This window comes from Monodelphis domestica, chromosome 1, assembly GCF_027887165.1.
Source record: "Monodelphis domestica isolate mMonDom1 chromosome 1, mMonDom1.pri, whole genome shotgun sequence".
Lineage (NCBI taxonomy): Eukaryota > Metazoa > Chordata > Mammalia > Didelphimorphia > Didelphidae > Monodelphis > Monodelphis domestica.
Window position 1 is genome coordinate 305,291,577 of NC_077227.1, and position 26,023 is coordinate 305,317,599.

Consider the following 26,023-nt stretch of genomic DNA (forward strand, 5'->3'; position numbering starts at 1 on the left):
TGATGCCACTTACTCATTATGAAGAAATCAGATTAGCCTGAAAGAGGTATGACTAGAAGCCTTCAAACCTACAGGACTTTCTTTTCCTGCAGAATGTTGGTGTGTAGCCAACATCAAGCAAGATTAAAACTTGGGCACACCTGAGAATAACTATGCCTTAGTGACAGATTTTACACTGCGTTGAAACACATAATTAGAGACACTCTAAAATTTCTTTCATTGTACAATATTCTTTAACTCCTATGTGAATTGATTACAACTAAGAATAAGGCAGGACATAAAAAGGGGAGAGGGTAGATAGCAAGATCTGTAAGGCAATAACACAAATTTTAGGAGAGGGAACTCAAAATAGATACTTTAGAAACTTTAATTATCTGAAAATACAGAGACTAAAGAAAGAGCAAGTACAAGGACCATAAATCAATAGTAAAAATCTAGAATAGAGAGAATTAATGAAAAATTAATATCTTGCTTAGAAAATATCTTGCTTAGAAAATGTTTTGGAAAATAGGAGAAAAAAACTAATAAACTAAAGGAGTTGAAGGAGAAGAAAGGAAGAATACTTACCAGAAAAAAGGGAAAAGGGAAAAATTAGATAACTAGTGTTGTTAAGATTAAAAATTAGTTTCTCTGCTGTATTATATTTTTAGAGGTTTACTAAAGATTAAGAAATAAAGAAAATACAAATATAGAAAGCACGTGTCTAGGCCCAGAGAGCCCATTCACAGCCACTCACTCTACAACTTGAGAGACATGTGTCCTTGGAAGCAGAAGCAGGGAGGGAGAGAGTGTGGGCAGTACAATCAGTTTAAATACCCATTATGTTCTAGCACTCAGGTGAGGACTCAGGGAGAATTCTGGGAACTTCCAAGGACTTCTGGGGATTGAAGTCCAGGGTTCAAATCTCCATTTTTACAGTGTCAAGGTGTTATTGTTTCTAAATGTTCTGTATTGTTTAGAATTGCCTTGGTTTCTTACTAAGTGATTAATTGGGTGTTACTGCTGAAAGTAACTTAATCCCCTTTTCTTTAAACCCTTACTTTCCATCTTAGAATCAATACTGTGCATTGACTTCAAAACTGAAGAGCTGTAAGGGCTAGACAATGGAAATTAAATGACTTGCCAGGATCATATAGCTAGGAAGTGTCTGAGTTCAAATTTGATCTCTAGATCTGGCTCTCAATCCACTGAGCCATTTAGTTGCCCTCTCAACTTCCCCCTCCCAGAGAATTTCTGAAGTAGAAGCCCTCATGGAAGACCATCTTAATGCCTATTAAATACAAACTCCCCTCACTATTTTAGGGTCATCCTAAGTAAATAAGTGTAAAAGTAATGCCTTTATTCACTATGATATCCAGGAGGCTACCAGCCAATCATATATCCTGAGAGATGTCAGCATATCCTGAGAGAATTGAAGAAAAAGATAAGAAGAGAATAAGACAAAGGCTCTGCAACCTAAAAAAAAAAAAATTAGCATTTGCTTACCAAATTGAGTCAAGGGAATTATTATTTGGCAGATATGAGCAGCCTATGCTAATTCTAACCCTGCCTAAATTTTCTCTGGCTAAAGCCAACCACAACCCCTTAAGTTTCTGGATTGACCTGAACCCAGGGGGACTCACCAAGTTTTCACTATGTTCAAGGCAATCCCATACTGATTAGCCTCACCATGCTCAGTCCTAAAATTATAGAGACCCAGCTTTCATGGTTTCAGAGAGCCTTTGAATTTACCTCAATAACCACAAGGAAATCCCATTCCTGATGGCATATTTTTATTCATGAGAACAAATCCCCAAATCTTATATAGTTTTAGAAAGAAATGTTTTAGTCTGGAAAGAAAGGATGGCTCCCTCTCCTCCAGCCTCTGGTAGGTTTACATTTTATAAGATTTAGAAAAGGATATCCCTACATAAATTACAAGCACATAATTGAACAAACTTACCAAAAGGACAACTTGTAAAGAAGGTAGATTGAAATACATACATATGTTCATATACATATATATGTACATTGGCTTCCACATATTTGTTTTTAATAGGAATTTCAGGCTGTTTTAATAATTGGATTAAGGACTCTACATATAAAATTGCATTAATAATTATAATTGTAAATAATATTTTCAATTGTGTTATTTTCCTATTTTTGAAATCTCTCTCTGATAATATGAAAAGACAGAAGGACTCATTTTCCAAGTAAGACCCTCATAGATCCTTTTTAAGATTCTTCTTTAAGCCTATTAATGGCATGGTCTGTGTTAGGTACAAGTTAGGTAAAGATAGAGCAAGTGAAATGTAACTGAAATTATCTGAAGTTTTGGTGAATTGTGTACTCCTAATTTGATATGAGCTCTATTCTTAAAAGAATTAGTTCCATTAGATTTGAGCTAGTTTTCACTATGTGAACTAATTACTGTAAAATAAAATTTATGAGAATGTATTAAATTGTATTGAGTCTTGCCACCGGCAAATTCTAGAAAAATTACCCAGAGAATCTCTCTGCAAGGGACTTGGCACCAGCAAAGAAGATCTACTAGGAGGATTCCTCTCCAGAGTTACCCTGACAATGAGGCCTGTTCTAGAATTTCCAAGGGAAAATGTTTCCAGGGATCAGACAACTGCATTTAATGGCTGGGACTTAAGATGAAATATGCTGATTAAATGGAAATTGGGAGTAAGTTTCTAGGAACAAGTGTGAATTTTAGATTTACTCCACCCTACTTAGTCTAATAAAACAGGAATGCCTACACCCCTACTTAAGAATTAATTGTTGAGAAGGATGGCCTATGACAGACATGTGCTAGCAAATGACAAATCAGAAACAACTGACAGACTCCCTGGGCTGTCCTAAGTCAAGCTTAAGCTACCATTGGTACATGTGAGATGCAGGAAGTGATGTAAAAACGGTCTATATATTTCGCATCACTTCCTCTCTTCAGGGTCTTTCCATGAAGAGGTGGCTCTGACTTGTGTGGTGGAGAGGTGACTGGTGGCAGCGTGCTGGGCGTCTTGGCATCTTGGCATGGCTGCAGCTATTGTCCGGGTTTGGTGGTGAGCACCTTGATACAATACTGGGAGAAGCTTAGTAACCTAGTTCAGGTGAGGCATCTTCACTGAGCTCTTTTGGAGTTTAGGCTGATTCTTTTTTTCTTCTCCTTTAGTTTTTCAAAAAATGCCATCCTCCTAGGAGGCCCCTCAACTCAGAGGAGGCCTTGAGGCTGGAAGGTCTCTGAACTCCCCTTGGCTCAGGCTAGGCCAGAGAAATCTTATACCCTTTTCCCTCTCTCTTCTTCTTAATTCCTTCCCTCTATTAATTAAACCACCATAAAATTTCCAAACTGACTTGAGTATTTTATTTGGGATTTGAATTAAATCCCTGGCAACCAATTAAATTTATATTCAGTCTCAACCCTAAATATACCCTTACACAAGGAGAGTTGTTTACATTGATAATCATTATTATATTTCTTTGGCTTTGATGCTTTATGGCATTTAAGTTTACCTGCAAAAGAAGTAGTATGATCAAATTAATTTTATTTGTTCTTCAGGAATTGGAACCATCCCTTCTGCAACTTTTGATCAACTGAAAGCCTGTTTTCTGTTTATATTAACCTCACCTTACAAAAACCTGACTTATAGAATTATAATGTTAACTGTTTGACAAACAGAAAATTGACCTTCTTAAAGCAATTTCATTTTTGTCAGCTACCCTAGCTAACTGATAATATGTAAATCTTCCTTCTCAAATCAATCCATTGTGTGCCCTCTAAAAGTAGTTTACTGTGTAACTTGACTTCGTTTACCTATTTTAAGAGACTATTTTAAAATTTTTTCTCTTATTACTATGAACTTGTTAAGTATTAATAGACATGAATATTTCCACATTTAAAGAACAGAAAAAAGAGGACCACATATAAAATCGTGACTCTGTTACTTACAGCTTTTAGAATATATATATATATATATATTTCAAATTTAATATGGTAGTTCCAACATTACTTAGCTTGTCTGAAGTGGTACACCTCATAAAGCAAGTCCAGACACCCAGAAGTTCAAATTAACAGAATCAACATTTATTTATTAATCTCTTGATTAACAAATGTACCTGGGGGGTGGGGGGCAGCTGGGTAGCTGGGTAGCTCAGTGGATTGAGAGTCAGGCCTAGAGATAGGAGGTCCTAGGTTCAAATCTCAGACACTTCCCAGCTGTGTGACCCTGGGCAAGTCACTTAACCCCCATTGCTTAGCCCTTACCACTCTTCTGCCTTGGAACCAATACACAGTATTGACTCCAAGAAGGAAGGTAAGGGTTTAAAAAAATACATGTACCTACTGGCCAGGACAGACTTGCCTAGTGAAAGCTGCATTGGACTGAAGTTACAATGCAGTTTTTGTAGAGTGCAAGATACAAAGCAAACAATGTTCATGTTCATTAATGAGACATAACCTTGATGAAGCAAGTAAGGTTTTCTGATCAACAACTTAGTTTACCTCACTTCAGTCTGGGTCCCCGTTCTGCATTTTCTTTTGTTCTCTTATTTATATTTTTAAATGATTCATCAATGTTCTTTTCTTTCTTTTTTGATATGATTATCATTAATATTACTTCTTTTCAAAACCTTCCTACTCAGCAAGAAACTAATAAACATTTTTCCCCTTTCTCTCCCCTCCCCAGGAAGGCAGAAGTGCACATAGGTTGTACATATATTATCATATAATACATATTTTCCTGTTAGACATGTTGGAAAACAAGACACATATTTCTTACACTACAGAAAAATTCATGGAGGAAATTCTATGTTTCAATCTGCATTTGGACACTGTCTATTCCTTCTCTGGCAGTGGATACCCTTTCTCATCAGGAGTCCCTTGGAGTTGTCCTGGATCCTTGTTAATAATAGTTGTCAGAATCTTTTTAACAAAATTTGTCTCCTTAAAAAGATTGACTAGACTAAGGAGAATCAGAGACAATAGAACTCAATAACCTAGTCATCTTTAAACTGAAAAACATAATTTACTTAGGAAAGAGCTCCCTATTTGATAAACCGGCTAGAAAAATTGGAAAGTAGTCTAAAATATGTAGACAACCAAAAATATATGTATGTAGATATATGTGTGTGTGTATAATTGTTTTTTTCAATATCTCTTGCATTGGACACTTTTGGTTTTGCATCCATGAGACAGCATAGTACCTAACATATAGTATGATCTTAGTATGAGACTTATTGATTGATTGGTTGGTTGAAGCTAAATTTATTTGAATTAAATGTGAGGTGCACTTACCAGGCATAGTCACAAATGCGCAAAAATATAGCTGCTGCTAAACCACAGAGCACTTCCAAATCAAGGGGTATCCCTCTAAGTGGGCTGCCTAATTTTGCATAAGGGCATAAGGCATAAGGCATCACTTCCTGGAGGGTGTTCCAGTCTCCATGGAACTCCTCCACTATATTATTCCTTTTAGCACAATAGTATTCCATCACCAACATATACCACAATTTGCTCAGCCATTCCCCAATTGATGGGCATCCCCTCGTTTTCCAGTTTTGGGCCACCACAAAGAGCGCAGCTATGAATATTTTTGTACAAGTCTTTGTGTCCATTATCTCTTTGGGGTACAGACCCAGCAGTGCTATGGCTGGATCAAAGAGCAGACAGTCTTTTATGGCCCTTTGGGCATAGTTCCAAATTGCCCTCCAGAATGGTTGGATCAGTTCACAACTCCACCAGCAATGAATTAATGTCCCTACTTTGCAGCATCCCCTCCAGCATTCATTACTTTCCTTTGCTGTTATGTTTGCCAATCTGCTAGGTGTGAGGTGATACCTCAGAGTTGTTTTGATTTGCATCTCTCTGATTATAAGAGATTTAGAACACTTCTTCATGTGCTTATTAATAGTTTTGATTTCTTTATCTGAAAACTGCCTATCCATGTCCCTTGCCCATTTATCAATTGGAGAATGGCTTGATTTTTTGTACAGTTGATTTAGCTCTTTATAAATTTGAGTAATTAAACCTTTGTCAGAGGTTTCTATGAAGATTTTTTCCCAGTTTGTTGTTTCCCTTCTGATTTTAGTTACATTGGTTTTGTTTGTGCAAAAGCTTTTGCACATAAGGCATAAGGGCTGTCAACTCTATTTCTGAAAAACCCAAGTTTGCCCCTTTGTCCTTTAGGAAGTTGCCTTGGGGGAAATTCCTGACTGACCTCAGTGACTTGACTGACCCTACCTTTGAACTGAACAATAGACTTTGAGGTATTTAATGATCCCAGTTTAGATAAAATTAGTAGTTAATCAAGCCTTAGGTATTTAAAAGCTTATCAACCTTAACCTAATAGTCCAGACTCTGGCTGGAAACATCTTTTTGTAGCTAGTGCAAGCATCAGCCTCTTCCTGAAAGTCAAGCCCTGGGTTCCTTCCTTCCTTGTAGCCTATGTAGAGCTAGTCATTCTTCCCTGCACTTGTTCCCCCCAAAAGTTATATAAGACCCACAAGTTCTTTTACTCTTTGGAGAATCATATTTGGTGGTGATTCTCTCAGAGACACTGTTCCTAGAGTCCTTGGCTCTGTGTGGTTTTTAAGTGCTTGACTCTGTGTGGTGGCCAAATATAAAGAATTTGTCTCTTACCTGATTAAAGATTTGGTTTTTCTGACCATCTTAGTGGTTCTGTGTTTTTCCAAGTTAACAGTGCTAAGAGCTAGAACATATATACTCAAAAGTTCATAGAAGTACAAAAATGAAAGCTTTGGTCTTTGTATAAAAGCAGTCTTGATTTCTCAAAGAGACTAAGGTTTTTATCTTTACTCTTCACTTCCAGCTCAAATGGTCAAATGCCAAATTTCTTGGCTATGAAGGAGGGAAGTGGGACTCAAAGGGAACTCTTGTTTGAAGTCCTAAAAGGGACTGACGTGATGGATGAAATGTTCATCTCTCACCAACCTTGCCTTACTCCTTACGCAGTATCAAATAATAACTTTTACAATTCAGTAATGGTTTTGCCTCTATATCTATATTTCTCTCACTTGAGAGAGAGTTGTACTTTTAGAGGACATTTCAATATTGCCAAGCAAAGGATGGGAGGGAGAATTCTTTAAATGAATGTTTATAAGCTGTAAAATAATCACTTTTGTCAAACATGTAGAAATTAGATCAATTTGAACTTAAAAATCCACATATTGCAACATTTGGAAAAGCAATTAAAAGAAATATAAAGGCATATATGTATGTATATAATATGTGTGTGCCTACATACACATTTCTGTAATTCTAGTACAAATTAAAAAAAAAAAACATTTCCTGAATATATGTGTACAGGATATTCATTGGTAAAATAATGTAGTCTGATTTTAGTGACTGCTATAAAAACAAGTCTAAGCAAGAGAAATTATATTTTTATATCCTTTCTGCTTTATATTAAGGTTAATTCAATAGAAAATAAATAGAAACTCACTAACAAGAAAAGTCAGGCAAGCACAGAGATTTTTTAATTTGTTTTTATTTTTCTTGTGCAACAGGAGGAAAAAACAGTATGGCTCTCTCTTACAGTGCTCAGGAAAAAAAAAGGTATCTATTATCAAAAGCAAATCACACACACATGCGCGCGCACACACACACAAATGTCCACCTCTCTGCTAATGCCTCAATTCCTAATGGAATTTTCCCCAGGGGGCAGGATTTTTAGTCATACGAACAGTTTTCCACTAATGACTGGCTTAAGCTTATTCCTCAAGGATCTATGCATTCTCCTATGGTTTAAGCTATCTATATATGGATTATCAATAAATAAATAAGATCTCTTCCTTTCTACATTTCATGTCTACAAGTCTCTATAAGACATCTGGGGAGTTAAGAAATCTATGAATTTATAAAACTTTAGTGAAATTATTTTCTACTTGTAACACCTCTCCTAATAAAAAGATCCATGTTATCCATACTTTTAAGATGTCCTGCTAACATCCAATATTAAACATATTTTAAAATCCCATATCATTATATTACACCAGAAATATAATTTCTTTATAATTTTTACATCACAATCAATGATACCCAGTTTCTCAAGATTTTAGACTTGTTTTTCTTCTTTGCTTTTATATGTCAACAGCCCTCACATTACTTTTTCATGATGCCTCTCAGATCTTCATTTCTGTTTCATTGGTCAAAACCTTAGCCCCAGGTACTAATGACATCATACCTGTATTACATCTCAAGTCTTGAATGGCTCTCCTTAACTCAAATTTGATCCTCTGTTGTCTATTCTATTTGTAGATATTAAGATAATCTTCATATACTATTTTTATCATAAGGTCATAGAGCTAGAAGGAACTTAGAGACCAAAACGTTCAATTTATACAGTAGGAAACTGAGACCCAGAGGGTTTGAAAAACTTGTTCAAGTTAGAAGATAAGTAATATATCTGGGATCATATCCCACTATACTGAATAATAATCTTGTGTATGAAATCCAAACTTTTTTCTTTGGTCTATATGACCTTCCTCTGAGTTACTCTTTCTTCACCAGATCATCAACAATATTTTGTTCTGAAACCAAACCTTGCTATTTCTTAAACTTGCCATTACTTTATCATGACTTGCTTATTCCTTCTTTTGAAAACTGTAGGATCATAGGTTGAAAATCATACAGTTTCATCTCAGTTTAGATGAGCCCCAAAGAGATTAAGTGATTTGCTAACATTAACTCATACAACATAAAAAGCAGAATTTTAGGCCACGTTTAACTACTTTTATATCTAATATGTCCTGTTGCTGTCAGCAGTAGGGCCATCTGGGGAATAAAGCAGAGACTCTTACAAGACTTTTATTGGTATACCTCTGGGGTATGATTCAAGTGTTCAAAAATGGGATGAGCCAAAGATAAGAAGTCCCCATGTAGCTAGAGCAAAGCTTCAGTTCTGTGGTTTCCTGTTAGCTAGCTTAAAGTTACTAGGTAATTAGCACCACTTAACACATGTTACCAAAAAAGAAAATCTACCTAAGATTAGATGTAGTATTTTTTTGTATTACAAGATTTCATAATATTGATGGAAGTTTTTTGCGTTTGATTTTTTTTAAGTGAATTTGAACATAAAGTTGGATGGAAAAACATTTGAAATTCCTTTTTGTCAGTTTCTCCTGTGGATGATAACCATTAGCAGTTCCTTTCCTGCATAATATAACCCAGAATCCACCCCTGTCTCTGAAGCTGGGCTTAGTGAATGAAGACTTGGTTCTACCCCCAAGGAAATATGATGGTTCAGAAATTAGAGTGATTGATCCGGTATATACAATATTTCGTTATTTCTTACTCTGTTAGGGTCCGAGTGGAAGTACCCCACAAAGGAACATACAGAGACAATGCAACAGGCAGCAGGGAGAGGTTTATTTACTAGCGCTAGGACGGTTCCCCAAAAGAACCATCGTGGGGCAAACCCTAGACAGGATAGTGGCTCAGGACAAAGTCTAGGGGGGTAGTTTGATTCTGACCAATCTTTGTACCCTTGCTCGTGAGAATGGTGGACAACCCAAAGACAATCACACAGATAACAGACAAAAAGACAGACAAAAAATCCTTTTATTTGATCCAAACAATGTTTGGAGCAGGTAGGGAGCTTGCTCAAGGCTCCTCCTTGGGGAGGACTCCAACCTTCCCAAGTTCCGTCTCTTGGCTTCTCAGCTCTTTGTGAAATCCTTTCCCTCCCTCTAGCAGAGTCACTTCCCGGTTTTCTCGACCTGTTCCCTCTCTGGAGACAGAAAATGCGATACCAACAGGTCCTCACTCAGAAACGAGTGAGGAGGTGGGCTGTCACCTCTACCTGGTCAGGCAGAGTAACTCGGTAGCTTAACATAGGACCGCCCCCTACAACCCGGGGGACACGGTAAATATTCGTCCACTAAGTCATATGCCAATCCGGTGCCCACGGCCCCCCTTACACAATCACTCTCACACTCACTCTCACAGTCACTCATCAATCAATCAACTCACCTTCAGGGTTTCAGCACAAGAGCTGGGAGAGCCTTCCCTTTGTTCTGGTGTTTCCTAGAGGGGTCCTACTACCATCCCGGCGAGCCCCCATATGTTAGGGTCCAAGTGGAAGTACCACACAAAGGAACACGCAGAGACAATGCAACAGGCAGCAGAGAGAAGTTTATTTACTAGCGCTAGGACGGTTCCCCAAAAGAACCGTCATTGGGCAAACCTGAGAGTGCATATTTATAGAGAGTAGCTGAAAGGGAGGATTCAATAGCTGTGGCCTTGGGTAGAGAGTCTTACAGTTTTCCTAGGATATCTGTCTCGACTGTGGTCTTGCAGTTCTTCCAGGACCTTTATCAACTATGGACTTGCAGCTTTTTCAGGAACTGTCTCTTGCAGTTTCTTGGAAATTGTTCATCTGGACATAGTGCAACCCCCCTTCCCTTCAACTCTTGCAGCAGTGAAACCCCCTCCCTTAATTTCCACTGGGAGCTTACTACCCATTCTTTTTAATGATTGCCAAAGTTCCCCTTGGAACTTCTCATTCCCTTCTAACTGACTAAAATTTTCCTGTATCAGTTCATTTTTTCCCAACTACTAATTAAATAAAGACATTTTCTTTTTTAAAAAACACAAAATTTAATTTGGGTCCCTGACTCCAGAGTCAGTGCCCTTTCTCCTGCACCATAATGACAGGGACCGTGCCCAAACACATGGAAGTTGTTATGGCACATGAGACCCCCATACAGTGGGAGGGAACATATCATTGGAGCCAATGGGAGAGAGTCATATCCCTGGCTAAATGTTCCTGGGTGGAGGAGTGAAATGTACCATAGCTGACCTTCAGATATTGAGGGCCAGAGTAGTCTCCCATTATGTGAGCAAGCAAATTAGCCATGCCCTGGCAGACTTTAAATAGTGAGGCTCCAGGAATTAGAGACATTGCAACCTAGTAGAAGGGAGGAAGGTGGAGGGAATTTCTCCAGGGAGCCACTCAATTAGTAGGAGACACTACTTAATCCATCAGGGATATAGATTCCAGATGGACTTGGATATGGAAATATAGTAACCAGAAAAGAGGAAATAACTTTAAGGAACATGAGAGAGTTGGGCAATGGAAAGTGTATCCAATGGAAGCTGCATCTCAGCAGTCATGAGTTGTCTTTGTTATAATGTGTCTTACACCAGTTCCTTGGTACCTCTGTACTCTAAATTTGAGCCTACTCATCCTATAGACATCCTGTGAGTATGCCCCAAGATTGGGGAGGGGGGAAATCTTTTGTAGCTATTGTTTTTTTATTGCATTACTTTAAAGGACTTCACTGAGTTTTTTGTGTCTGATTGTTAATGAGAATTTGTGAGCTATATTGTTATAATTAGAGTCTCAATGGGTTATCTCTAGGACCTGAAAGGAATCCAACCCACAAGATTATGTCTGAGTACAAATTAGGGTGTGGACCAGATTAACCGCTACATATTTAATACTTATATACTGGGTTGTTTCATATACTACATTATCTTCAGTTCATCAGGTTAACAGATCAAAGGAATTGAAGATGCAAAAAATTTTACTTTCTGTGCCCATTCCAAAGGATTATTTATATTAGTCAGAATTAAATGACCTAGATAATGTTTTTTTTTAATTATAATTTACATTGGGGATCAGCCTACTTGCTTCACTAATGGAAACCCAAACTATATCTTTAACTGAATCATCTAGTCTATAAGAAAAGCAAGATTGTTTAACCATCCCAATAAAGGATAGGTATCAAAATCAGGCAAAAAGCCATCATTTCTGTAAATCAGGGAGGACCATTCAGATTTAAAGAACTATACAAAGGATGTGCACTTCTGAAGTCATTCCTGTTTATGACTTTTCCAATAATGCAAATAGATTATAATCATTTAAATAATAGGTTGCTTTAAACTGCTAATCTTGATGTTAAGTAATGCTGTGACTCTTTAGGTAGCTATGACTATTATTTTCCAGGTTACATTTTACTGTAGGTCATTCCTTATTAGCATATAATCAAAGTTTTCCTTTGTATCTTGTGCAAGAAATTAATATTAGGACCACACATCTAGAGTTAAAGTAGGGCCTTGTATTTTTTTAATGAGCCAGAGAACTTATATTAAGCTGATTTTAAAAGATTTTTTAAAAGAAATGAAATTTTAAAGTTTCAAGTAAGTGAAGTATGATAACATTGAAAAACGGATGTCACAGCTACTTTTCATTTATAAAGCAAGATGAATTAAAAGCACTTTTAAAAACTGTAACAATCTTGATGACACTGTAAGGTAGAGATTATTATCTCCTTTTTTACAGATTATGAAATAGAGCAACAAATGAAGCAAGCTAGTGATGAAAGAGTCAGCAATGTGTCTAGTCAAATGCTCTGTATATTACTAAACAAATTACTAAACAATGTTTTATCTATTGGAACAAATGTATTGCAATACTGACATTGCATAAGCATCACAAGTAATAAGTGAATTGTTCTTACTCATATCCTGAATATTAACTGAGCTATTTCTGTCTCTGGAATCATTTGGGAAATGAATTAATCAAATTTCTGTTGAGTAATACACTGAACCTTGTTATTCCTTTGTCCTTGACTTAAAAATGTTAGTATATGAAAATACTAATTTAGCTCGAATTTCTCTTAAAATGAAATGTCTTAAACTCAAACGTTCCACTAAACAGAAGAGAAACTCAGTTCATTTTGTCAATCTGTGATCTAAATTATTTCTGATTTACTTTGTCATCACAGACAGGACCTGATAAAACGACCCCTGGTTCTATCACACATACCAATTAAAAAGACACCACTAAAGATCCATGGGGAAGTATAGACACAAGGATACTGACCATCAGTGGAAGGGAAACTTGAGACATTGTGAAGTCTCTTCTTGGGAAACTCACCACATGGGAAATGAAGAAAGATGTCTGATTGCTTCTTCATCTTAATAATTTGGTATTGAATAAATTGTTTCTTTGAACGTGGCATCTAAGGAACTTAACTCCGAGGTGTTGATTATGGAATAGTAACAGCTAACTCCAACATACAAATGTTTTGAGGACTGAAAAGGACTTGAAATCAACTCTTTCAAAAGTCAAAGCATCAAAACAGAATATTAGAACTGGAAGGGACTTAATCTAACACCTCTGTTTTATAAAGGAAGAAACTTTGGCCCCAGAGAAAGGAAGTGCAATAACTTACACAAAGAGAAAAAAGCGCATTCAACTGTTATTGGAGCAGAGATTGAGGTACAGTAGAAGACAATCCAAATTTCAGAGATTCACAGATTTTTAGACCCAAGTGAATTCGTGTTGCCCAAGGTCCCATTCCAGAACTTCTTAAAAAGAAACTCACACTCCAGACTTCTGCAGTCAAAAATTTTCTGGTCCCTTATCTCATTCCTCTAATCTCTGAGATGAACTAATATAATGTTAACTTGGAAATAACACCGAACTACTAAAGTAGTCAGAAAAACCAAGTCTTTAATCAGGAAAGAGATAGTTCCAATAATCTGCTATCACAGAGCCAGGCACCACAAACTACATAGCGTCAACACCCTGGGGCTCTGGAGACTAACCCTGGGAGAATGCTAGATGTTTCTCCAAAGAGTGACAGAACTTGGGGATCTTTTATACCCTCTGGAGAATTTGGTACATGCATAGACATGCTGCAAGCAAGCTGCAAAGAGCTGGGGTATCAGGAAGTGGTCAACTATAATGAATACAAAAGGAAAGGATCAAGCTGAGCTGGGCTTCCCGAGAGAGGACTTTAATACAAGGGGAGAAGCTACTAAAACAAATAAGGGTACTCAACATTTGACTTTATCTACTAATCCCATTCAAACTGAGGTCCCAAAGAACTTCAAGATCTATAATTCAGTCCAAAACAGGTGTGCCTGGTACATGAGTTCTCAAGGGGCAGAAGCAAACTTGGGATCTCCAGATTTCAAGTTGACAATAATAACTAATTAAATCTATCTGGTTTTTTTTTTTTAATTCAAGAGCTAGTTTTATCTTTTTATTGCTCATTTCTAGTCAACTTGCTCCTTGGTTCCTGATCCCCACTCCACATCTCCCTCTCCTTTGAACTTTCCCTTCTAATAAAAATAAAATAAACAAAACTAATTGGCATATTAATTGCATCTGATAGTGTTTGCAACTTTTCATACCAATAGTTACCCTTTTACCAACCCCCCTTCCCATACAATTAAATAAGGGTATATTTCTTCATTTCTGAAGCCAAGTTGGTCAGCATAATCACAGTGAGTTTTATTTTATTTTCATCTCAATTATTGTTGTCATGATGTCCCCTGATTTTGTTTACTTAACTGTATCAATTTATACTAGTGTTCCCAGGTTTCTCTAAATTCCACATATTCATTGTTACTTAGATTTATTCCATATATTACCCAATACACTCTTCTCTTTTGAAATCCATACTCTCATTCTATCTACCTCTTCCCTCCTTTGATGAGGTAAGCTCAAAAATTTCTTCTCTTAATTCTCTGATGTCCTTCTCAATGACTTTAACATTTAATATCCTGCCCTCTCCATTTTCTGATAGGCTCAACCTCAAAGGACTTCATCACCAATTACTTCAATAATTCACATTATATATTATCATCTGTTGAAACTACTCCATTGACTCTAGTAGCTCAGTCTCTGACAACATTTTACTTTCTACTTATTTCCTTACTACTATTTGACATTCTCTTTGTCCTCATTGTGGAAAGGAAAACTAAAGCAAGTTTTGGACTTTCTGCCAATTAGGTGGAACAAATAGTAATTGGAATGTTAGAGAGAAGATATTGACAAGAATGACAGTTGGTGGGGGGAGGGGCAACTGGGAGAAGCAGTTGGTCTTGTGACACTCTCACTTCCTGGCCCACGAACTGGAAGGAGCCTCTCTCCCTATCTCTGGATAGAAGTGTATATTCCTGAATTTCCCAACTGTGTACTCTACCTGGATCCCTGTGATTGTGTTCATTGTACAAAAGGACTTAAGGAAAGCAGTTTGAACTGTAAGGCCAGTCTTTAGGGGCATCAGCCCAAAGAGACAGGTCCAACCAGCTCTGAAGATCAGAACTTTTCTCCCTCTTGCTGTCTACTGGTAAGATTTTGAACTTAAGAAAGCCAGCATAGATTAGCATAGACAGATCCACCAGCCTGTGAGGCCTGACCTCAGCTCAAAAGCTGAGAGAGACTCAAACCCAATCTAGGGAACCCCTCTTCCCTGATACCTCCCAATCCAAACTTATTATTAAAATTTATCTTTATTTAAATAACAACAGTCAGATAGGAGGACTATCATTTCAGGGGACATAGAGGGAGCTGAACCTCAGGACAGCCATTCAACTATAAACAGTCCTTATTGGACCCCTGCTGGATGACCTTGGTCCAGGGGAGGCTTATCCCTCAGAAGGTTCCATGCTTACCTGCTCTGGAGTATCTTCAACATCAATCCAAGGAGAAGACATTCCCTCAGACTATCATAATTGGCCCATTTCTCGGGAACACCATTTTTCAAAAATAGCCTCTCTGCAGGAGGCATCTCTCTCCTTTTACCTCACCAGCAGCCATATTCCCTCTTTCCATTCAACTCCTCCATTCCCTGTTACAAAACCTTCAGTATCCCCTGTCCTTCAATCCCATCCATTTCCCCAATAAATATTACAGTATTAATATCTGGACCCACAATTAAAATCAATTCAAAAGTCATTTATCAAGCACCTACTTATTCAAAGACAGACAATTCTTGAAATTAAATAGCTTCTCCTAGTCCACAGTCCCTTTTTAGTTTCACTTGGTTTGCTATCCAGACTATATCCAATGATTCATCCATAATGAAATCCTGAATATCTCCATAAATTCCTTACCTTCTATGTATTCTATGTATTTCTTAGAACAACATGGAACTTTTGAAAAACTGAATATATATTAGGGTACATTGGTATTGCAAACAAATATAAGAAGACAGAAAGAGTAAATATATCCTTAAAGACTGTTGTGCAGTATTTAAAGCAAATTTTAAACTTTAAAGCAAAGTACAATTGGCTCAAGGACTGCAAACAAAAGACAGAGAAGCAAATGGAGACTTTCAAATTTAATTATAAATAATGAGTGGGTCAAAGAAGAATAGAAACAATAACTACATAAAAGAGAATTATAATGGCAAAACAGCATACCAGGATTTCTGGAATGCAACTAAAGCTGTCTTCTGTGGGAAAATCATGCTCCTAAAAACATACATTAAAAAATAGAAAAACAGAGATCCATCCAGCAGCCAGTCCTAGAGATGGGAGGTCCTAGGTTCAAATCTGTCCTCAGCCACTTCCCAGCTGTGTGACCCTGAGCAAGTCACTTGACCCCCATTGCCTAGCCCTTACCACTCTTCTGCCTTGGAGCCAATACACAGTATTGACTCCAAGATGGAAGGTAAGGGTTTAAAAAAAAAAAGAATGCTCATTTTATGAAAAAGTGGACTTTCAGGCATTCCTGATGAAAAGACCAGAGCTCAATGGAAAATGTGACTTTCAAATACAAGACTCATAAGAAGCATAAAAAAAAGGTAAATAGGAAAGAGAAATCAAAAAGCATTTAGTAAGGTTAAGCTGTTTACATACCTACATGGAAAGCTGATTCTTGTAATTCCAAAGAACTTTATCATTATTAGGATAATTAGAAGAAATATACAGAGACAGTAAGCAAGCATATGAGTTGAATATTATTAAAATTCTCTGGAGACTGTATCTTAATCCATAATTATTTATAAAATAATAAAAAGCAAACCAGAAAAAGAAAAAGATCTCTAGTCATATGTGGCCAGCCTTTCCCTTAGCAAACCCTCTGCTAAGAGCTGAGCTCTCAGAAAACTGAGAGTTGGGAGTGAGCCTATACACAGTTTCTCACCCTGGATTCCCATCCAAAAAGCCCTCACTTCCTCTCCATACTCAAATTTATGTTCTATGTGACACCCCTTTCCAAAGCTCCTGCAATTGGAGGGCTCCAACCTCACTCTGGAAAAAAGACAAGTGTCTTCCAGACACCAGGAGTCATGAGACCTTTAGAATCACTGCAGAGTGTATAAAGACAGAATGTATAAAGCATAAAGGTGGAAGAACATAAGCAGTGTGAATAAGGGAAAGGTCAAAAGCAAAGAAAAGCTGAAATTTGAAGAAAAATGCTTCAGGAGGGGCAAATGGAACCTTCATAGTTCCTGCAGGGGATGGGAGAGTTCCATGAAGATTCAAGGGCAGTTGGAGCCAAAAAGATTTGTTCTTCTTATCTACGACTCTGAGGGAGCTGGATAGGAGAAGTACTCATCTCAAATCCCTTTGCCTGAACTGAACTGAATGAAGTTCTTCATACCCAACTGAAGACAACCTTTGGAATAGAGACTATATTTTTTTCCCTTAGGGGAACTCATAGCCATATTTCCTGGAGAGAGTTTTGGTCAAGCTCTCAAAAATTGCCATAGGAAAGAGATAGTAAGGACCTTCCTCTTTTCCTTTTGCCCTTTCCCTTTCTTTAAAAATAAATTAGATACTTAGAATTATAACAGAATTGATTCAGAGTTTATATAATAGAAGGGGAATTTCCATCCATCAAGTTTAGAAGGAAAACTGTGGGGAGTAGATTTACCCTGTAGTCTAACTGACTAACTGACTCCATTAGTGGCTGCTTACCTCGGTGGAAAGAAAGAGGAAGTGTCACACAGAACTTAGTTCCCAAAAAACAGCTGTTCACTGGTCCCTTTCCCTGTTAAGTCCCCCTTGCTATTACAGCAGTTGGGTATAGAAGTCTATTTTACCCTGTAGGAAAGTAGGAGGGGAAATAGATAAGAGAGAGGAGGGAACTGATAGAAAAGAGGGCAAATTGAGGGATATGGTAGTCAGAGGCTAAAAACTCTTGAAAATGGACAAAATGAAAAGAGAGAGAAAAGGATAAATAAGGAGTTTGTATCCCAAAGAGATAAAGAACAAAAAGGGAAAGAACCTATATATACACAAATATTTAAAGCATCTCTTTTTGTGGTGACAAGGAATTAGAAAGTGAGAGATACTCAAAAATTGGGGAATGCCTGAGTAAGTTATAGTATATGATTTTAATGGAATACTATTGGGCTATAAGAAATGATAAGCAGGAGGAGCTCAGAAAAACCTGGAAAGACTTGCATGAATTAAAGCATAGTAAAATGAGTAAAACCAGGAGAACTTTGTATACAGTGACAAGAATACTGTACAATGAACAACTGTGAATGACTTAGCTATTCTCAGCAATATAATTATCCAAAACAATCCCAAAGGGCTCATGATTTAAAAATGCCATCTGAACTCTTTTTCACATTCTTAATTTTTTTCAACTCTCCTTCCACAAAAAGATTAATATGGAAAAATGTTTTACTTGATTGCATGTGTACACTCTGTATTAGATTGAGGGAAGGGAAAGAGAATTAGGGACTCAAAATACTTTTTAAAATTTTTAAGACAAATACCACTGCTAAGTCTGTATCCCAAAGATATATATTTTTTTAATTTTGAACATTATTTTATTTGGTCATTTCCAAACATTATTCACTGGAAACAAAGATCATTTTCCTTTCCTCCCCTCCCCCCCTCCCACCACCTTTCCCTCTCCCATAGTGGACGCATGATTCCACTGGTTATCACATGTGTTCTTGACTCAAACCCATTTCCCTGTTGTTGGTATTTGAATTAGAGTGTTCATTTAGAGTCTCTCCTCAGTCATATTCCCTCAACCCCTGTAGTCAGGCAGTTGCTTTTCATCGGTGTTTTTACTCCCACAGTTTATCCTCTGCTTGTGGATAGTATTTTTTAGATCCCTGCAGATTGTTCAGGGACATTGCATTGACACTAATGGAGAAGTCCATCACCTTCGATTGTACCACAGTGTATCAGTCTCTGTGTACAATGTTTTCCTGGTTCTGCTCCATTTGCTCTGCATCACTTCCTGGAGGTTGTTCCAGTCTCCATGGAATTCCTCTACTTAATTATTCCTTTTAGCACAATAGTATTCCATCACCAACATATACCACAGTTTGTTCAGCCATTCCCCAATTGATGGGCATCCCCTCGTTTTCCAATTTTTGGCCACAAAAGAGCGCAGCTATGAATATTCTTGTACAAGTCTTTTTCCTTATTATCGGTCAATAGTTCTGTCACTTTCGATTTTATTAATTTCTCCCTTAATTTTTAGGATCTCTAGTTTGGATTTCTTCTGGGGGTTTTTAATTTGTTCGTTCTCAAGTTTTTCAATTTGCATTTCCAATTCCTTGATCTCTGTCCTCCCTAATTTGTTAATATATGCACTCAGGGATATGAATTTTCCTCTAAGCACTGCCTTGGCTGCATCCCATAAGGTTTGAAAGGATGTTTTGCCATTGTCATTTTCTTCAACAACATTGTTAATTGTTTCTATGATTTCTTCTCTAACTATCCAATTTTGGAGTATCATGTTATTTAATTTCCAATTAATTTTTGATTTGGGTCTCCATGTATCCTTACCGATCAATATTTTTATTGCCTTGTGATCTGAAAAGGCTGCAGTTATTATTTCTGCTTTTCTGCATTTGAGTGCCATGTTTCTATGACCTAGTGTATGATCTATTTTTGTGAATGTGCCATGTGGTGCTGAAAAAAGGTGTATTCCTTTTTGTCCCTATTTATTTTTCTCCATATGTCTATTAACTCTAATTTTTCTAAAATTTGATTCACCTCTTTTACCTCTTTCTTGTTTATTTTTTGGTTTGATTTATCTACATTTGATAGTGGTTGGTTCAAGTCTCCCACTAATATGGTTTTACTCTCTATATCCTCCTTCAATTCTCCTAGTTTCTCTATTAAAAATTTGGATGCTATACCATTTGGTGCATATATGTTGATTAGTGATAATTCCTCATTGTCTATACTCCCTTTTAACAGAATATATTTACCTTCCCTATCCCTTTTGATCAGGTCTATTTGTGCTTTGGCTTTGTCAGATATCATGATTGCAACTCCTGCCTTCTCTCTATCAGTTGAGGCCCAAAAGGTCTTACTCCAACCTCTAATTCTAACCTTGTGAGTGTCAATCCACCTCATATGTGTTTCTTGAAGACAACAAATGGTAGGGTTTTGGGTTCTAATCCAATCTGCTATTTGTCTAAGTTTTATGGGTGAGTTCATCCCATTCACATTCAAAGTTATGACTGTCATTTGTGGATTCGCTGGCATTTTGATACCTTCCCCTAGTTCTGACCTTTCTTCTTTAGCTATCTCCTTTTGAACCAGTGATTTGCTTTAGGTCAGTCCCCCTAGACCCCTCCCTTGAGATGCTTCCCTTTCTAGCCCCTCTCTTTTTGTGCTCCCTTCCCCTCCCCCCTCCTCTTCCCTCCATTTTTATGCTCCCTCCCCCCCCTTAATTTTCCTTTCTTTCTTGCCCTAATGGATAAGATAGAATTCAGGATCCCACTGGATCTAGATGTTCTTCCCTCTCAGATTTGATTTCACTGAGAGTAAGGTTTAAGTAATTCCACTTCACGCTCTCTTCCTCTCCTTCTCATATGAGAGTTCTTCCCCCCCCCCCCTTCCCATGTGTATCTTTATATGGGAAAGATTATTCTATTAAGTCCCCCCCTATTTCTTGAAGTAAGTCTTAGTATTATCGACGGTTCCCCTCCCTCCCTTTTACTTTCTTTGCCCCTACTTTCCCCAAATCTTCTTAATACCCCAATCTTTCCCTATACATGTTTCTTCTAACTACTCTTATGATGCTACAATTTTTGAGAGTTACACAAAACATTTTCCCCATATATTAATATATATAATTTGATGTAAATGTAGTCCTTATAGAAGAGAGTTTGACTTAAAGAAAAAGATAAGATTTATCTCATTTTCCCTTTCTTTCATATTTACCTTTTCATGTTTCTCTTGCTTTCTGTGCTTGGATATCGAACTTTCCACAGAGCTCTGGTCTTTTCTTAGCAAATGCTTGGAAATCTTCTATTTTGTTGAATGCCCATACTTTCCCTTGGAAGTATATAGTCAGTTTTGCTGGGTAGTTGATTCTTGGTTGGAGACCCAGCTCTCTTGCCTTTCTAAATATCGTGTTCCATGCTTTGCGGTCTCTTAGTGTGTTAGCTGCTAAGTCGTGTGTGATCCTTATGGGAGCCCCCTTATATCTGAAGCTCCTCTTCTTGGCTTCTTGTAGGGTTCTCTCCTTTTCTTGGAAGCTCTTGAATTTGGCAATTACATTCCTAGGGGTTGTCTTTTGGGGATTTAGTATAGAAGGTGTTCTATGAATCCTTTCTATTTCTATTTTGCCCCCTTGCTCCAGAACGTGGGGGCAATTTTCTTTTATAATCTCCTGTAGAATAATATCGAGTTTATTGTTTATCTCTGGTTTTTCTGGGAGACCGATAATTTGGAGGTTGTCTCTTCTCCCTCTGTTTTCCAGATTGGTGACCTTCTCAGTGAGATATTTTATGTTTTCTTCTAATTCATTAATTTTTTGGGTTTGCTTTATTGATTCTTGCTGTTTTATCATCTCACTTTCTTCGAGTTGCTTGATTCTGGTCGTTAGGGACTGGTTTTGCTTTTCAGCTTTGTCTGCCCTTCTATTGGATGCTTCGAGCTCTTTTTCCAATTGAGCAGTCTTATCTGTCAGACTGCTGATCTCTTTCTCCCATTTTTCTTTCCAGGTTTCCATCTTTTGGGTAAGCTCCAGTTTGAGATCTTCCAGAGCTTGTTGATAGTTTCCATTTTGGGAGGCATGTTCTGATTTTTTTTTTATTTCCTCCTCATTCTCTTCTTTTCCTTGGGTACTTCCACATTAAAAGTTTTCAATAGTCACTTTTTTCCCTTTCTTCCTGGAGGCTTGATTTTGGGCCATGTGAGCCATCCCTTTGGTGGTTTTATTCCCCTTTCCTTTTTGGTCTGGGGTCTGGGTGATGTGGGCGGGTTTTCTATGATTTTAGGTTGCCGCAGACTAGTTCTTCCCAGTCTCCGAGGTTTCTTAGAGTGCTGGGGCCCTGATCACAGCCACACTGCCCAGGTGTTCAGCTCCGCCCAGATAATCAGCACATGGTCTGCCCCTGGTGTTTAGCTCCGCCGAGATGTTTCGCGCAACCTCCCCAAGTACAGCTCCACTGACCCCCATGCTCAGCTCCGGGTTCTCCAGTGAAACCGCCCTGAGACGTTTTTTCCTGGCAGTCCCCAGATCCCAAGGACCCTGGAGTGCCCCCCCAGACAGAGACGTTCCCCACTCACTCGCTGTCCCAGTGAGCACTCAGGTAGCTCACTCTGGTTTGGTGGGGGAGGTGGGGGGGGAAGGGCGAGTCAGTTCACGTTTCTATGCAAGCTTTTCCTCCTTCTTATTATAGTGTGGAAATGTTCAAACCCCACGTACCTTCACCTCTGTTGAGTACTGGGGAGGACTGGGGTGTCCTTCTGTTCCTCCAAAGGTGATTTTTATGCTCCTTTGATGTAGTCTGTTTCGTTCAGTGCCGGGGAGAGGAAGCGTGTGGCGTGTAGATTGCAGCCATGATTACCCGGAAATCTCCCCAAAGATATTTTTAAAAGGGGATAGTGTGAAGGGCACACATGTATAAAAATATTTATAGCAGCTCTTTTTGGCAAAGAATTAGAAATTGAGGGAGTGTCCATCAACTGGGGAATGGATGAACAAAATGTAGTATATGAGTGATGGAATACTATTGTTTTATAAGAAATGATGAGGAGCAGGATGATATCAGAAAAAGTTGGAAAAATGCAGAGTGAAATAAACAGAACCAGAATATTGTACACAGTATAAGCAATATTGTATAAATGATCAACTGTGATCAACTTAGCTGTTCTCAACAATATAATGATCCAGAACAATTCTCAAGGACTTATGACACTGAATGCTATCCACTTCTAGACAAAGAACTGTTGGGGTAAGAATGCAAATCAAAGCATACTATTTTTCATTTTAGTTTATTTGTGTTTTTATTTGGGGATTTTAATTTCATATGAGTATTCTCTTACAACATGACCAATATGGAAGTATGTGTTGCATGATAATACGTGTGTAACTCAGATGAAATTGCTTATCATACCTGGGAGGCAGGAGGGAAGAGAGGGAGAAAGACAATTCAGATATTATAATTTCAGAAAACATGTTGAAAATTGTTATGTGTAATTTGGAAAATAAAATATCTTTTAAAAAATAAAAATTATAATGTTGGAAATTGTTTTTACATGTAATTGGGGGGAAATTTAATATAATGTAAGAAGAAATCCAAATACTTCTAGACCATATAAAATGCCTGGGGATATACATACCAAAACAAACCCAGCAACTCTATGAACACAATTACAAAACATTGCTTACACAAATAAAATAAAATCTGAGCAACTGGAAAAACATTAATTACTCATGCATAGGCTGAACCAGTATAATTAAAATGACCATCCTACCTAAATTAATTTAATTATGCATTAATTACATTAATTATTAACTATCCCCCAAATAACAAAATTCATCTGGAAGAACAAAAGACCAAGAATATCAAGGGGATTCATGAAAAAAAATTTTTTAAGGAAGGAAGCCTATACCAAATCTTAAACTATACACCAAAGTGGTAATCATAAAAACAGTGGGACAGTGGAATGGATTAGGTAATCAACACATCCATAATCAATATTCATAGCAACTTAGTGTTCAAAAAACTCAAAGACCCAAGTTTTTGAAGAAATAATTCATTATTTAACAAAAACTACTGAGAAAACTGGAAAACAATTTGGCAGAAACTAGACACGATAAGTAAATTAGGGGAAAATGGAAAAGTTTACCTCTCAGACTTAAGGTAAACTTTCCCTTTATGAATAAGGGAAGAATTTATGACCAAACAATACATTATGAAAAATTAAATGGCTAATTTTGATTATATTAAACTTAAAAGGTTTTGTATAAACAAAACCAATGCAACCAAGATTAGAAGGGAAACAACAAATATGGAAAAAATTGTATAGCAAATGTATCTGACAAAGGCTCCATTTCTTAAATATATAGAGAACCAAGTCGAATTTATAAGAATATAATGCATTCCCCAATTGAAAAATGAACAGGAAGTTCTCAGAGGAAGAAATTAAAACTATCTATAGTTACATGAAAAAATGCTCCAAATTGCTATTGTTTAGAGAAATGCAATTAAAACAACTCTGAGATACCACCTTACATATATCAGATTGGTTAATATAACCAAAAAAGAAAATTATAAATGTTGGAGAGGATATGGGAAAATTAGGACATTGTTGGTAGAACTATAGCCTATATTAGACTATTTCTCATTTAGTGGAAGCATGGGAATGGAGGGAAGGAGAAAATATGAATCCTAAAATGTCAGTAAACAATTGTCAAAAACTTTCTACATGGAACAGAAATTTTTTTTTTAATTTTTAAAGAAATTTCATAGAGCTTTGGCCCAAACAGTCCTGAGTCTACAAGAAGGGCAGCCACACACATAGACAACTATGAAGACAAATAGCTCCAAATAGAGAAACCTTTGTTGGCGATCATATGGCAGTTCATCACAAAAAAAGCTCATCATACTCCTTGTGGATGTACAGCTCAGATATTTTGACTTGGGGCTCCTGCACCTTGACCAGACAATCAGGTCACTGTTAATTCAGTGCTAGACACTCAGAAACATAGTATAAATATCAAGTGCTCTACCATCACCCCATATGGTGTCCATAAGGAAGAATTCAAGTTAAGGGAAATGTAGAAAAACCTTAATGGAGCTCCCAAGAACATATGAGGGGACAGTATTCAGAGAATCTAACATCTATATGAACATGCCACCTCCTCTGGTTTAGACCCTGGTTGAATCAAATGCATCACATTTTAAAGTATGGTTGTGGAGGGCACTTTCAAACTGGTGTTTACTCTGAAGGAGGGCAGAGGTATAAAGGAATGTAGAGTGCACAGCTTCCCTGCCAGAGGTGTAAGCATGGGAATGTGCAACACTGAAGATTCTATCTCAGGCTCCACATGCAGTTACTTCCAGTATGCTATTCAGAAAGTGGTTCCTATGAAGGAGAACCAAGAATACCAACTAGAAGGCCTATGATAGTCACTTCAAAGATATCTTTTAGAAAATCTTTTAAAAGCTTTATAAGACAGAATTTTAACAAGAACAAGATTTGATATGAACACCAACTTACTGATGACAGGGGGTAGCTCAAGTAGTCAAGTCTTTAGGTGGTTTTGTCTGAACCTGAAAGAATTATGATGTGTAAATGTTGAAAAACAATAGGAAAAAAGGATAAAAGAAAAGGGCACTTCAATCCAGCAAGCTAGCTCCTACAGGCTCCAAGTCTGATTCAAAGGTCCCTCCCTAGGGTGGGATTGGTCCATTTACAAACCAATCACATGCCAGGAAGTAGGGGGATAGAACCCTGGGAGGTGCAAGTCATGTTGGGGGATGTAGTTCTCCAGCATACATTTTTTTTTTAAGTTGTAGAGAATGCATTCCCCAGCATACAGTTTTTTTTTGCAAAACCCCACAGATGTCACCATATGACGGGGACATGCAGTCTGATATACTAACCCAAGGCTTTGGTTTTCTTGGCCACCTATGACTTTGCATCTGTCACAGGTGCCATTACCAAGAATGGCAGGAAAGCCACACCACTGCTAGCATTTTTGCCTGGACAAGATTAGAGCATTGAGGGAAGCTGGACAGTAAATGGAACTTAACCAAATTTACAGAATGGAGATGGTATGTCTTGAGACAGGTTAGCATGAAACTATAACCAAAGGCCTTAGGGATTTGCCTCCATGTTCTAAGCAATATGAAGCTGAATGAGCACTTCCTTAATACACATAGATTTCCTAAACACTATCAAGAACAAAAAGCCTTGGGCAAGAAATAAGTGTCATGGGGGAGTAGCTTTGACTGCAGGTTAAGAGGTGAGAGTTGAGGATGTGGCTGGCAGGTACATCACTTTCCCTGTTCTCTCAATCTCCACCACCTCCTTCAGCCTGGAAGAAAGAACCAC

General features: G+C 37.5%; 1 pseudogene; it reads left to right on the plus strand.

The window, feature by feature from the left end:
* Positions 1–9,500: 9,500 nt before the first annotated feature.
* Positions 9,501–25,817, plus strand: LOC130457190 (isocitrate dehydrogenase [NADP], mitochondrial-like; annotated as a pseudogene).
* The last annotated feature ends 206 nt before the right edge of the window (positions 25,818–26,023 follow it).